Raw genomic sequence first — 11,857 nt, forward strand, 5'->3', positions numbered from 1 at the left:
ATCGGGGACTTTTTCCACGCCCAGGTGCCGAGTCACATGGTAATTTCCAGGTGTGTGTGTCTCCAGGAGCCGTGGCTTAGTTGTTAGTTACACACCTGTGGGATCTGCACACATTCCCCTTGGCTGTCATCGCGTTTGAAAATCGGAAGATTGTGCCGAGGGAGAGGTGGGAGGAGGAGGGCGAGAGAAGCGCGCACTGAAAGGAGAACTGACGCGACCGGGTAAGGAGAGGAATTATTCCCCTCCCACTACACACATCGCCCGGCAATATTATGTGTGTGGAGACAACAGGCAGCAAGTAGTAGAGGAGGTGGGGGTGTGGTATAGGGGAAGAGAACAAGCTGTGTTGCCTGTTCGCCGACGCGCCGTAAATTTCCGCGGGCGGTGGGAGCGGTGCGGTAGCGGCCCCTGGCCGTGGTTCCTGTACTGTGGTTCATCTACGAACGAAGACTTTGAAGAGTGGCTCCACGTTATTCCAGGCAAATAAGTTGTATTTACAATGGTTATTGTGTCACTAAGGTTCCCGCCCCATCAGCAGAAGGCAGTTACATAAATCTGTCAAGTCATACCATAAAATATTATTTAAAAAAAAGTCACCCATCCCATGAAATATGAGGATAAAGGTCCATGAAATAACACGAGTTAACTTGCTGACCCATGACAAATTAAATGGGGGAAATGATACAGATAGTTTTGGGTTTAGTATGCATAGTTTATAGAAGCTTTGCCACCAAAACCATCCAATATGATGACAAATTCATCCTTTCAAAGACTTGCTGTGCTCGAAACATTCAGATTTACTATGCACAGGTGTTACTAATAACATTAAGGGTGGTTGTGTCATGTTCACGTGCCCCAGTATGACAAGTGTGATAGTATGACAGCCAACCAGCATCTATAATTCAAGGACCAAGAAACCAAAGGGGTTACACTGAATTCAGCTATCACAAGTTTTATTTTTTACACCACTCTTCTACAATGTCAAAAGTACTCTGAAAAAACCTATAGGCACAGGGCCAAAATCTGTATTTAAAAGAAAAAATTATTTATTTTATTTTTTGCTTTAAATATACAAGTCTCACTTTATAACTTTTAAAATATAATTTATCTACATGATGAGGTTTATACATGTGTATTATGTGCAAATGTAGAATGTAAACTCCTTCTTAGTTCTGCAGCCCAGCCTCCCACAAGCAATACAGAGGACCTGACCTCAGTGTCCAAGCAGCTAAAACTTTGTTGGAGGTATTTACAATAGTAAACAAAAGCAGCTGAACACAGCCCAGGGCATGTGTCTGTCTGAATAATAATGGATATTATGGATGTGACTGTGGACAGTTTTTACCATATCCCTATCTTTTAAAGAATAAAAAAGAAATACCCTGTTGACAATATTATCCAGAGAAAGATACACTGTTGTTGACTTTTACAAATGTCATCCCTTGATCCTTTGAGTATCACATACAAGTTTCTCTTTTGGGTGGCAGCGGAAGCCTCAGCAGCAGCTACATTAGAACCAAATAAAACCAAAATATTACAGCATCACAGTTTATTTTGTCTTGGGTGAACTGACTTTCCCTGATCATTATTATTATGTAAACTACTTTCACTATGATCATTGTTTCTTTTTTATTATGTTGCTTTGTTTGTGCTATTATGATGACATACACTGTGATGCAAATGATATTGTGCTGGGTTTTTCCCATGTTTTTTATTTTATTTTAAATTGTCTAATTTATCTAAAAACTCACAGGAGGCAATAATTGTAAATTAGCTGCCACTATAAAAATCTATGTGCTCCCCATTTGTTATATTTTAACTGAGTGAATGTAACAATAGTAATTGCACTTTCCCTGTTGAATAAATGGATAAATAAAACATAAATAAACCACTGATATTTCATACAAATGAGCACAGATTGATGTGGAAAGGGAATTTGAGCACATTGCTTGGCTTAAAAATGTTTTCAAAAGCAGCCACTCTTCATTCATTCATTTTTCACTGAGCCTCATTTGACTATGTCCTTACAAGAGCCGTATTAGTAGTCATTATGATGAAAATTATTGGTGTGCTCTCTGTACCTTGGTTGCAGAATCATTCATCACAAGAAGTATCATTTTGCTGCTCTTATATCCAGCTAAGTTTTAGAAAGTTTATCAGTCTTTCATTGCCATTTGAACATGTAATACCCTTTAAATCAGTCATATGTTATGTTTTTTTTCTTGCCATATTCATGCAGCGAGGAGCTAAAGGTTGCTTTGATTTCATATGGGCCATATGTCTGTAAGTACTTCTCAAGCTTGATTGGCTCTATCATCACCAAAGAGGTTATATGAATAGCTTATTTTTGCCTTAGAGGCCAGTATCACATAACGCTGCAATTTGGCACACTGAGTTTTATGGCTCCATGTCATGCCTTGTTGTGTGGCTGGGTGTCAGGTTTGTGAGTGATTTATGGGCATGCAAATGAGGCTGTCTGTTTGGGGAGATGTGCTGCCTTTGCCCAGTGGGCCCTGGAGCAAAGACTGGAGACTGCGTGGGTGTGATTCAGGCCCTAACTGCTGACACAGGCACCGGACTGGCAGAGATTCACAGAGCAAGATGGGGAGATGGCCTTCACAGGTCCTCACAGTGACTGATGAGATCAAGGAGAAAGTAGGCCAAGCCAGACAAGTGTCAGGCAAACAGACAACTAGAGATAGAGTGAGAGAGACAAACACTCCCCAGTCACAAATAGAGCTTGGAGAGTGGAAAGCGGTGAGGTAGACAGACTGTTTTGGGTCTGAGTTCAATATGTCCAAACCTGTTTGTCTAAAGAGTAATGAGGCTGCTAAGTCTCAGAACATGCTAGCCCAGGGAATGTCGGCAGCCGGGAAAGGCCAAGTCAAAGCTCTCTAAATTCACTAAAGTGGAATAGAAGTCCACTTTGCTTTACCAGATAGCCTGACTGTGATGACATTTTGATCAATGTGCATATACCTTGCTGCAGCTCATTTTTATGTTGCTTGAATAGTGATGATCGGTTATCATGTTGGTGTCAAACAGAACCATTTGTCATACAGTGTCCCTTAGCTGGGTCAGGCTGCACAGTGCTCGGCTATCAACACATTGTATAACTTAATTTATGATACAGCATTTCAGTTGTCCATAATGATGTAGCGGTCATATCCCATTCAAGGTTCATAGTTCATTGTCTGTTTGCCATGCGGTTAGACTGCCCTCTATGGGTGGCAGTTTGTATTGTTTTATCAACTAACAAGATCATTAACTAACAGGAGAGTAACACTGATTACATTTTTATTTAAGTGCCATAATTTAGCATTTAATAGCAGTAATAGATATGTTAAAATGCTTTATAACCTGTGATAATGTAGCTGTGTGCCAGCTATAACATCTATGAAGCTGTAATGTATAGCATTGTATACCAGAAATACCACAAAGACAATGTGATCCAATACTTGACTTCTCTGATTTATATATATTACAGTAAGAATATATTTAGTGCAGTGATACAGTATTATGCTATACTAATGTCTTGTTCCCATTCATTTATATTGCCATTTAGCTTATATTTTTCCCAGTAATATAGTCATAAATATTGCACATTACATATTTGTGTTGTATAGAAGACACTGGGCTATAATTTTCTTTTGAAACTTTTAGTGTGTGTGTGATTAAGTAAGTAGTTTGCATCTTCACAGATCTCAGTATGAGCTAATTATAAAGATATAGTCCAACATAATAAGGAACTGTATGCAAGATAAGTAAACAATTATCTGGTACAAACATCATTAGCAAGTTCATTAGGAAACTAAGCATATCTGAGCTTCATCAGTAAATCATCACTAGGCTTTATGCATTCATTTCTAACTAAGAAACAGAAAGCTTTTGCAGATGAAGTTGTGTTAATTATATGTCATGTGGTAAGTAATATTTACCAAGTGGTCTTGATTTTCATACAAAAATGCATTACAGTGCCATCACTGCATTCATTTTAGTACAGGTGTCAACACTGGCAATATTATTGCCGCCTTAGCTCTGTGTTCAGGAAAGAATCAGAAAAATGTATTATTCTGCACATTCTCACAGCTGTACCGCTGGTTGTGCCCTTGCTATGCAACAGTATTGTCAGTATCTGTCACTCTGGTATCACCAGGTGAAAGTTGTCAGATATACTGTAGTGGCAAATCTAAACATGCAGAGATAACAGATGGAGCAGTTCACAGACAGAGGAAGCTGTCATAGTGGTGAATGATAAAGGTGTGAAGAAAGACTCAATGGGAAGACAGAGGAAGGTTATTTACAGCATAAGTAAGACTGTGATTTGAATGGCTTCCTGACCTAGCTAAATGTGCCTCCAGCTGTCAGTATGACTTATACATAATTACAGAGGGAGGGCGGGAAGTGTAAGAGGCCAGGCAATGGCTACTGTATACAGAACTCAGATCCTCTGCAAAGGCATGTGTGACAAGAAGACATCAGGTTTGGCAAACAACGGACAGGCAGGCTTATGGTGCCATTCTGACTCAGTCTGGGAATAACGACAAGCTGGGAATAGCAGGGTGGCAGCAGTGTGTGGGTTGGTGTGAACAGTCTGCAAGCATGTGTGTCAGAGAAAGGGGAAGAGAATATTTTAATAAAAGACTGATGTTTAAAGATGCAGCTGAGTGTAGGATATATTGCAGATATATTCTGTGCAATACTATATACAATATGCATACTTTTGTGTTGCATTCAGGATTAAAACTAAAATACTAATGTAACACTGTTTTTGACCTTGAAGTTTAGGAAGAAACTAAACGACACCATGAAAAACATTTGTCTTTTCTTATCAGATGTCCCCTTGGACTGGCTGCGCTGTCACTTTATCCAAGAAAAATATCGTTGTTTTCCTCTCTCTGCTCATAACACAATCTAATCACAGTTTGCCAAGCTCATCCTGTATTGTCCAGGTGGCCCCACTCTGAGAGGCAGCAGTGGGACTCTGAGCATCAATAAATGTCCTTAACCAGGCTGATGTGATGTAGCCCAGATTACACAATGACTTGTCTACATCCAGCTACACTGATGTACAGGAAAACAAATACACACATATGCTTCCCTTGATGCACTTTTACAGCGTGTGCTTCATATCATTCCTCAGTCACTGATCAGTAATTCAAAGAGGCTGTGTGTCCTTGAAAAGGTCTGTACTGTACGCATGTGTGATTAAAGGGGAAAAGCTGCACTGTATGGTCTAAGATGGATCCGCCTAGTTGGCACATACACAGTCTACAGACTTCACTGACAAGCTTACATTTCCCCAAACCAAAACAATTTTACTTAACATATGAGCTGTTCCACATGGTGTGAGATAGGTTAGATCATGACCCAAGTGTTACACTGATCATTTTTATTCTCTCTCAGTTCTGAGCCTTGTGAATTATGGTTCATGGGATAAAAAGCTCTCAGCATGTTGAAGACTATAGGTTGCCCAGTGAGCCCCTTTTGGAAGGCGTTGTATTATGTGGGCAGCAGCCTGTGCTGAATGGCAGAAACAGCTAAGCCATCTGTTACACTCTATTTTCATCTTTCTGCTTACCAGCAGGGAGAGGCAAGGCCCAAAGAGACTTCAACTGCTCTCACAGAGTCCTGCTTGTTCAACAGGTCAAGCCTAAGCCTATTAGTAAAATGCATTTTAAGATACATAGGTTAAAATGGTGATCTTGTGAACTGAACTATGTTCATGTAAAGTGTTTCTTGGGTTGAGAAAATAAAAATTTAGGATTTCCAGGTGCGAATAAAACTGAGGCTGGCGGGATTCATTTGAGATTACTTGCCGCAAACATGCCGTAATCCCCTTATCTACGTACTTACCTGTCACTGACAGTGATCCAAGCCTTCCACTGTGAGCCTCATTGGCCTGATGTTCTGGCAGGAGCAAATCCCTGTCTAATGTGTCAGCCCAGGCAGCTTTAACACCAGGCATGCCAATGCTTATCTGCTGGGCACCCTAAAGCACCTGAATTATCCCACTGAAGCTTCACAACAAGTGAAAGGTCTTCCAGTATCCACATAGTGAAATTACAGTTTGTGACACAGCACACAGTGTGCATATGTTTACTAAGGCTTTATGACCTGATCGGAATACACAGTATCAGAGTCCCCATTTTGACATCTGCTCTCCTGGTAGATGGCTCCTAGAGGATTTTACAACTAATGAATCTGTCTTATTATTTTTTTATTGTAAATGAATGGTCTAGCTACAGACTATTACTGAATTATATTAATCTTCAACCCTTCTCAGGACCTACATTAAAACTTTATGGTTAATACCTAGATCCAGACTGATTTTCACACATGACTAAGAATCTACTGTCTTGGTCTCCAAACCTGTGCACTTCAGGGTAAATTTCTGCATCAGTCGTTTGCTCTCCTTTACATTTCTGCTGGATTTTAGGTATTGTCTTATTGGGTTTCTTTTACATTTCTGAATCACGTTGCTCTTTATTTTTTAGAAAGATGATATATATTGAAATGAGAGTATGGGGAGGAGGGGTTTCACTAACAGCTAAATAGCTGGCAAAAACAGTGAGTCACTGTTAAAAATACTACAGCTGATGCCCTTGTAACGCTAAAAAAAAAAAACATATTAAATAGGCAATTCAAAGCTATATACTTCCATAGTTGGCAGTCCAAAATTATCTCTGGCCTAGTGCTTAAAATTAATGGGCTTGTGCAAACATTGAAAAAACAAAACAAAAAACAACAACAACAACAAAAAATTAAGAGTTGCTTAACCAGTTTCAGGTCTGGTGTTTTAAAGCTGATAGGCCTACTTACACCTACCCGTTTGACCTGACACGCTGTGTTTTTCAAAGTTAGGTAGCCTAAGTATTATAGACCAATGAACGTGCTAAATAAATTCAAATGTTAAGATTTGCACTTGATTAACACAGTGTTGAGATTGCAAAATGTTATATTTTTGTCTGGAATCATTATGAAAATAGGTCACTTTTCAAATAATCAGGCCCTCACAGGCAAGGCAAATCAAGTTTATCAGTCTATGCTGCCATCTAGTGGTGCCTCAGTAGATTAGCACGGTAGAGGAACGGTTCGAGGTCACAAAACGCAGGAATTTTTTGTCCAAGCCATTTAAAATACTCTTCCTCTAAATAAAAGTGTCAGAATATATGCTATAATAACGTACATCTGCAGGACAATGCTATCTTCTTTTGCTGCACAACATCCCTCACCCTACGGTTTTTAAAATCTGCGATTAAAATTTCGATCCAACGGGCCACCGTAGAATATCGATTGCTGCTTATCTTCAATATTCAGATGTGTATAAACAATATCGCGTTAGTGATGTCTCTGACATCTGTCAGGTTTAATCTGTTAATATAGGTTTACACTAGGCAACGCTTGTATCGTTGTATATTTAAATAAAAAAGAAGTGAGCTCTGGGGCAGGTCTAACATACCAATGACCATGGCAAAGTTAATCCCATGATGCATTGCGTCATAGTGACAATTCTGAAATAAATGTAAACGTTAAACAAGTGAGCTACAATAAGAAGTAACACAAATACAGCGCACCTTTGCGCTGTAAGTATATGGCTGTGATTGTGTGCAGTATGCCGTATGACTGGCACTGAAGCTACAACACCGTAACTAAACAGCATGTGTAGGGGAGTGACTTCCCTATCCATAGCGTTGCTAGGTTAGCTTTGCGCAGTGGCAGTATCGTAGCCTATGAGGTTTATCCGAGGCGCGATTATTGCTAATTGAAAACTTTACCCAATACCCCGCCTTGACGACTTGAAATATAGTCGGCAATGGCAATTTTTGACGGTCTCTAAGGAGACTGATAACTATGTACAAAGATAATATTTAATCCTACTTAACACATATCGTTAAGTTTCTTTTTGGTTTATAAGAAAACTGATAAGTACTATGTTCTGATCGGTTAATTAGCTTGTGTGTACACCGCTAAAGCTTCTTTTCTCTTACTCCACTAACTTTTTCTTTTTTCTGTACCATTTCTCAGTGGTGTATAAATTCTGAGGTCAATTCTTCGATGTTTGCATTAAGCAGAAGTTAAAAAAACAATAGGCAGAAATATTGTTAAAAATAAAAAGCATGCTTCTATTACCTTTGCCTAAACAAAACAATAGCTATTGCTTATTGTAACTTTGGTGTTTAATAATTCTAACTTTGGTAACCTCACCACAGGCTAACTGGTTTCCTTTACGTTATGCACAGTGAAACCCTGACAGAAGGCTGTGCAGATATTTCAGACGCCCCTCTGGAACCAAACACACATCATTCGTTTGCAGTGACAATATCGTAGCCTATGAGGCCTTGATAACTTGAAATATAGTCAGCAATGGCAATTTTTGTTATTCTCTGAAGAGACTGATAACTATGTTAAAATACGCACAAGCTTTAATTTGTAGATACAGAAATGGCGAAACTATTATTTCTGCACTATTTGCCTTTTGAATGTGTTTATACAGATATATCTACAGTGCAATTTTCTAGTAGCTTTCATTATGTAGAGGAAGTCACAGAAACACTCACATCCTGATCTCGATTTAAATAATGTTATAAAACTAAACTTTTCAGCTTCTCCTCAGGGTGCGAACTGCTGTTGTTATAATAATGGTTCTTCTATATAATAAGGAGAGAGACAGCATACTCCATGTTGATTACTATTACATTAATACTGTCTGAAAATATAGATGGGCTACAATACTCATATAAACCAGCCGCATGGATCATTAACACGACGTTAACTGTGTGTTTCATATATTAATCACATCTTTCAACTCTGTAAGTATTAACAACATCAGAATGTGGTACTAGATACACCCATCTCCACATTCGGGACCTCGGTTCAGTTCTTCCGCGAGTCGACCAGCATCAGGTGGTGACGTTTTAGTCACGACCGACTGGGGCTTCTGGGAAATGGTGTTCATTAAAGCCCACTAAAAGCAATATTGCGTTAATGTCAATAATACGTCGTTTTAAAGAACAATATCATTACAGTGTAAGCAAATGTAGTAAAACTCACAACATACTAACACTCACAACATATCAATTCTTCCGCGAGTCGACCAGCATCAGATGGTGACGTTTTAGTCACGACCGACTGGGGCTTCTGGGAAATGATGTTTATTATTTGAAAACAATTGCATAAACAAATCATCAATTATTGTTTAATAAATATATATATTGTAAATATATGTAAGTATTTGGTAAGTATATGACTGATTGTGTGCGGTATGCCGTATGACTGGCACTGAAGCTACAACACCGTACCTAAAGAGCATATGTAGGGGAGCGCCTTCCCCATCACAACTAGCTTTGCGCAGTGGCAGTATCGTAGCCTATGAGGTTTATCCGAGGCGCGATTATTGCTAGTTGAAAACTTTACCCAATACCCCGCCTTGACGACTTGAAATATAGTCGGCAATGGCAATTTTTGACGGTCTCTAAGGAGACTGATAAATATGTTAAAAATTATAAAAGCTTAAAAATTTATGTCTAGGAAGTACATTATTGTCAGTCTATACTGTTTACATTTTCATTTTGCACATACATAATTGCACGTTAACTGTTGACTGCTGCACATGCTGTTCCCATGCAGCATTCATTTTCTTATTATATTCTTATAGGTTTTTATTATATTGCTGCATTTGCTGCAAGGCTTTTTTTCATTTACTGTAAGAAAACTAACCACTTCCCTCGGGAAAGTTTTTACATTGTAAGGCAAATCGCCAATGTCCATAATAATTACTAATGAAAGTTGAAACTTTTGTGGTTTTAACAAGGTTAAATTTTTTTTGCATCCGGAAACTACACTTCCTATGACCACTTTGCAGCACGGCGGTACAGGCGATACACGTATTATACGTCATTGTTATTTACTAGACTCTTTTGAACTTCTGTGGCCCATGTAACACAACGTTAACTGTGTATTTCATATATTAATCACATCTCTCAACTCTGTTAGTAGTAAAAACAACAGAATGTGAGTACTAGATACACCCATCTCTCCATTCGGGACCTCGGTTCAATTCTTCCGCGCCTCGACCAGCATCAGGTGGTGACGTTAAAACCGCGACTCGCTCGGGCTTCTGGGAAATGGTGTTCATTAAAGCCCACTAAAAGCAATATTGCGTTAATGTCAATAATACGTCGTTTTAAAGAACAATATCATTACAGTGTAAGCAAATATAGTAAAACTCACAACATACTATTGAAAAGGGCCGTGTTCCAAGGCTGGAAAAAAATATAAATATAATGTAGCCCAGTACAGCACCGCCTTTAACAAAACATATAATTGAACTGGTGCATTTATGACAATTTCACCAACTAATTAAACATGTTTAGCTTCGTAAACACAGATGGAAATACTATGTTGTTCACAAGATGAATTGCAACCTGATTAGACCCCCGGTCAGGTGGAAACTGGGTGGAGCTCTGCTAGTAATTAACTGAGGTGCGATTATTGCTAGTTGAAAACTTTACCCAATACCCTGCCTTGATGACTTGAAATATAGTCAGCAATGGCAATTTTTGATGGTCTCTAAGGAGACTGGTAAGTATGTTAAAAGATATAAAAGCTGAGGAGTTTATTACCAGGAAATACAACAGTTACTGTCTTTTTGTATTGCTTACATTCTCAGTTTGCACATACATAATTGCATGTTGACTGCTGCCCCCATGCAGCATACATTCTCTTATTATATTCTTATATATTTTTATTATATTGCTGCATTTGCTGCTTAAAGTGCCTTTGATTTTGTGTTACTTATCTACTTTATATTTCATTTGTATTTTGTGGCATTCATGTGGACGGCAAAGTAAGAATTTCATCGTACAGGGAAACACGTTTCCTAACTGTGCGTATGACAAAATAAACACTTTGACACTGACCTTTGACCTTTGATAACAAATTACGAGAACCGTTTAAACTGTTTTTTATCAAGATGCTCTGCAGAAAATGTCTTGAGAATTTTCTTTGTTATACCAATTTGTTTTGTATTTTCTTGTTTGTAGACAAGAGTATGTTCTTCCTTCATTAACGTCCTCAAGTAACATTTTCTTTTCTGAACCTAAACTCAGTGGTGGAACAACTACACGTTTTTAACCTCAGTGGAAATAAAAAAAACAAAAACAATGTAGAGATATTGTTACAAGTACAATACATTCAAAACAATTACCTGAACAAATCAGCAATTCTTGTTTAATAATTCTAACTTTGGTAACCTAACCACAGGCTAACTGGTTTCCTTTACGTTATGCACAGTGAAACCCTGACAGAGGGCTGTGCAGATATTTCAGACACCCCTCTGGATCCAAGCCCATATCATTCTTGCGCAGTGGCAGTATCGTAGCCTATGAGGTCTAACTGAGGCGCGATTATTGCTAGTTGAAAACTTTACCCAATACCCTGCCTTGATGACTTGAAATATAGTCAGCAATGGCAATTTTTGATGGTCTCTAAGGAGACTGGTAAGTATGTTAAAAGATATAAAAGCTGAGGAGTTTATTACCAGGAAATACAACAGTTACTGTCTTTTTGTATTGTTTACATTCTCAGTTTGCACATACATAATTGCATGTTGACTGCTGCCCCCATGCAGCATACATTCTCTTATTATATTCTTATATATTTTTATTATATTGCTGCATTTGCTGCTTAAAGTGCCTTTGATTTTGTGTTACTTATCTACTTTATATTTCATTTGTATTTTGTGGCATTCATGTGGACGGCAAAGTAAGAATTTCATCGTACAGGGAAACACGTTTCCTAACTGTGCGTATGACAAAATAAACACTTTGACACTGACCTTTGACCTTTGATAACA

The sequence above is a fragment of the Monopterus albus genome, unplaced genomic scaffold (genome assembly GCF_001952655.1).
Source record: "Monopterus albus unplaced genomic scaffold, M_albus_1.0 scaffold7.1, whole genome shotgun sequence".
NCBI classification, from domain to species: Eukaryota; Metazoa; Chordata; class Actinopteri; order Synbranchiformes; family Synbranchidae; genus Monopterus; species Monopterus albus.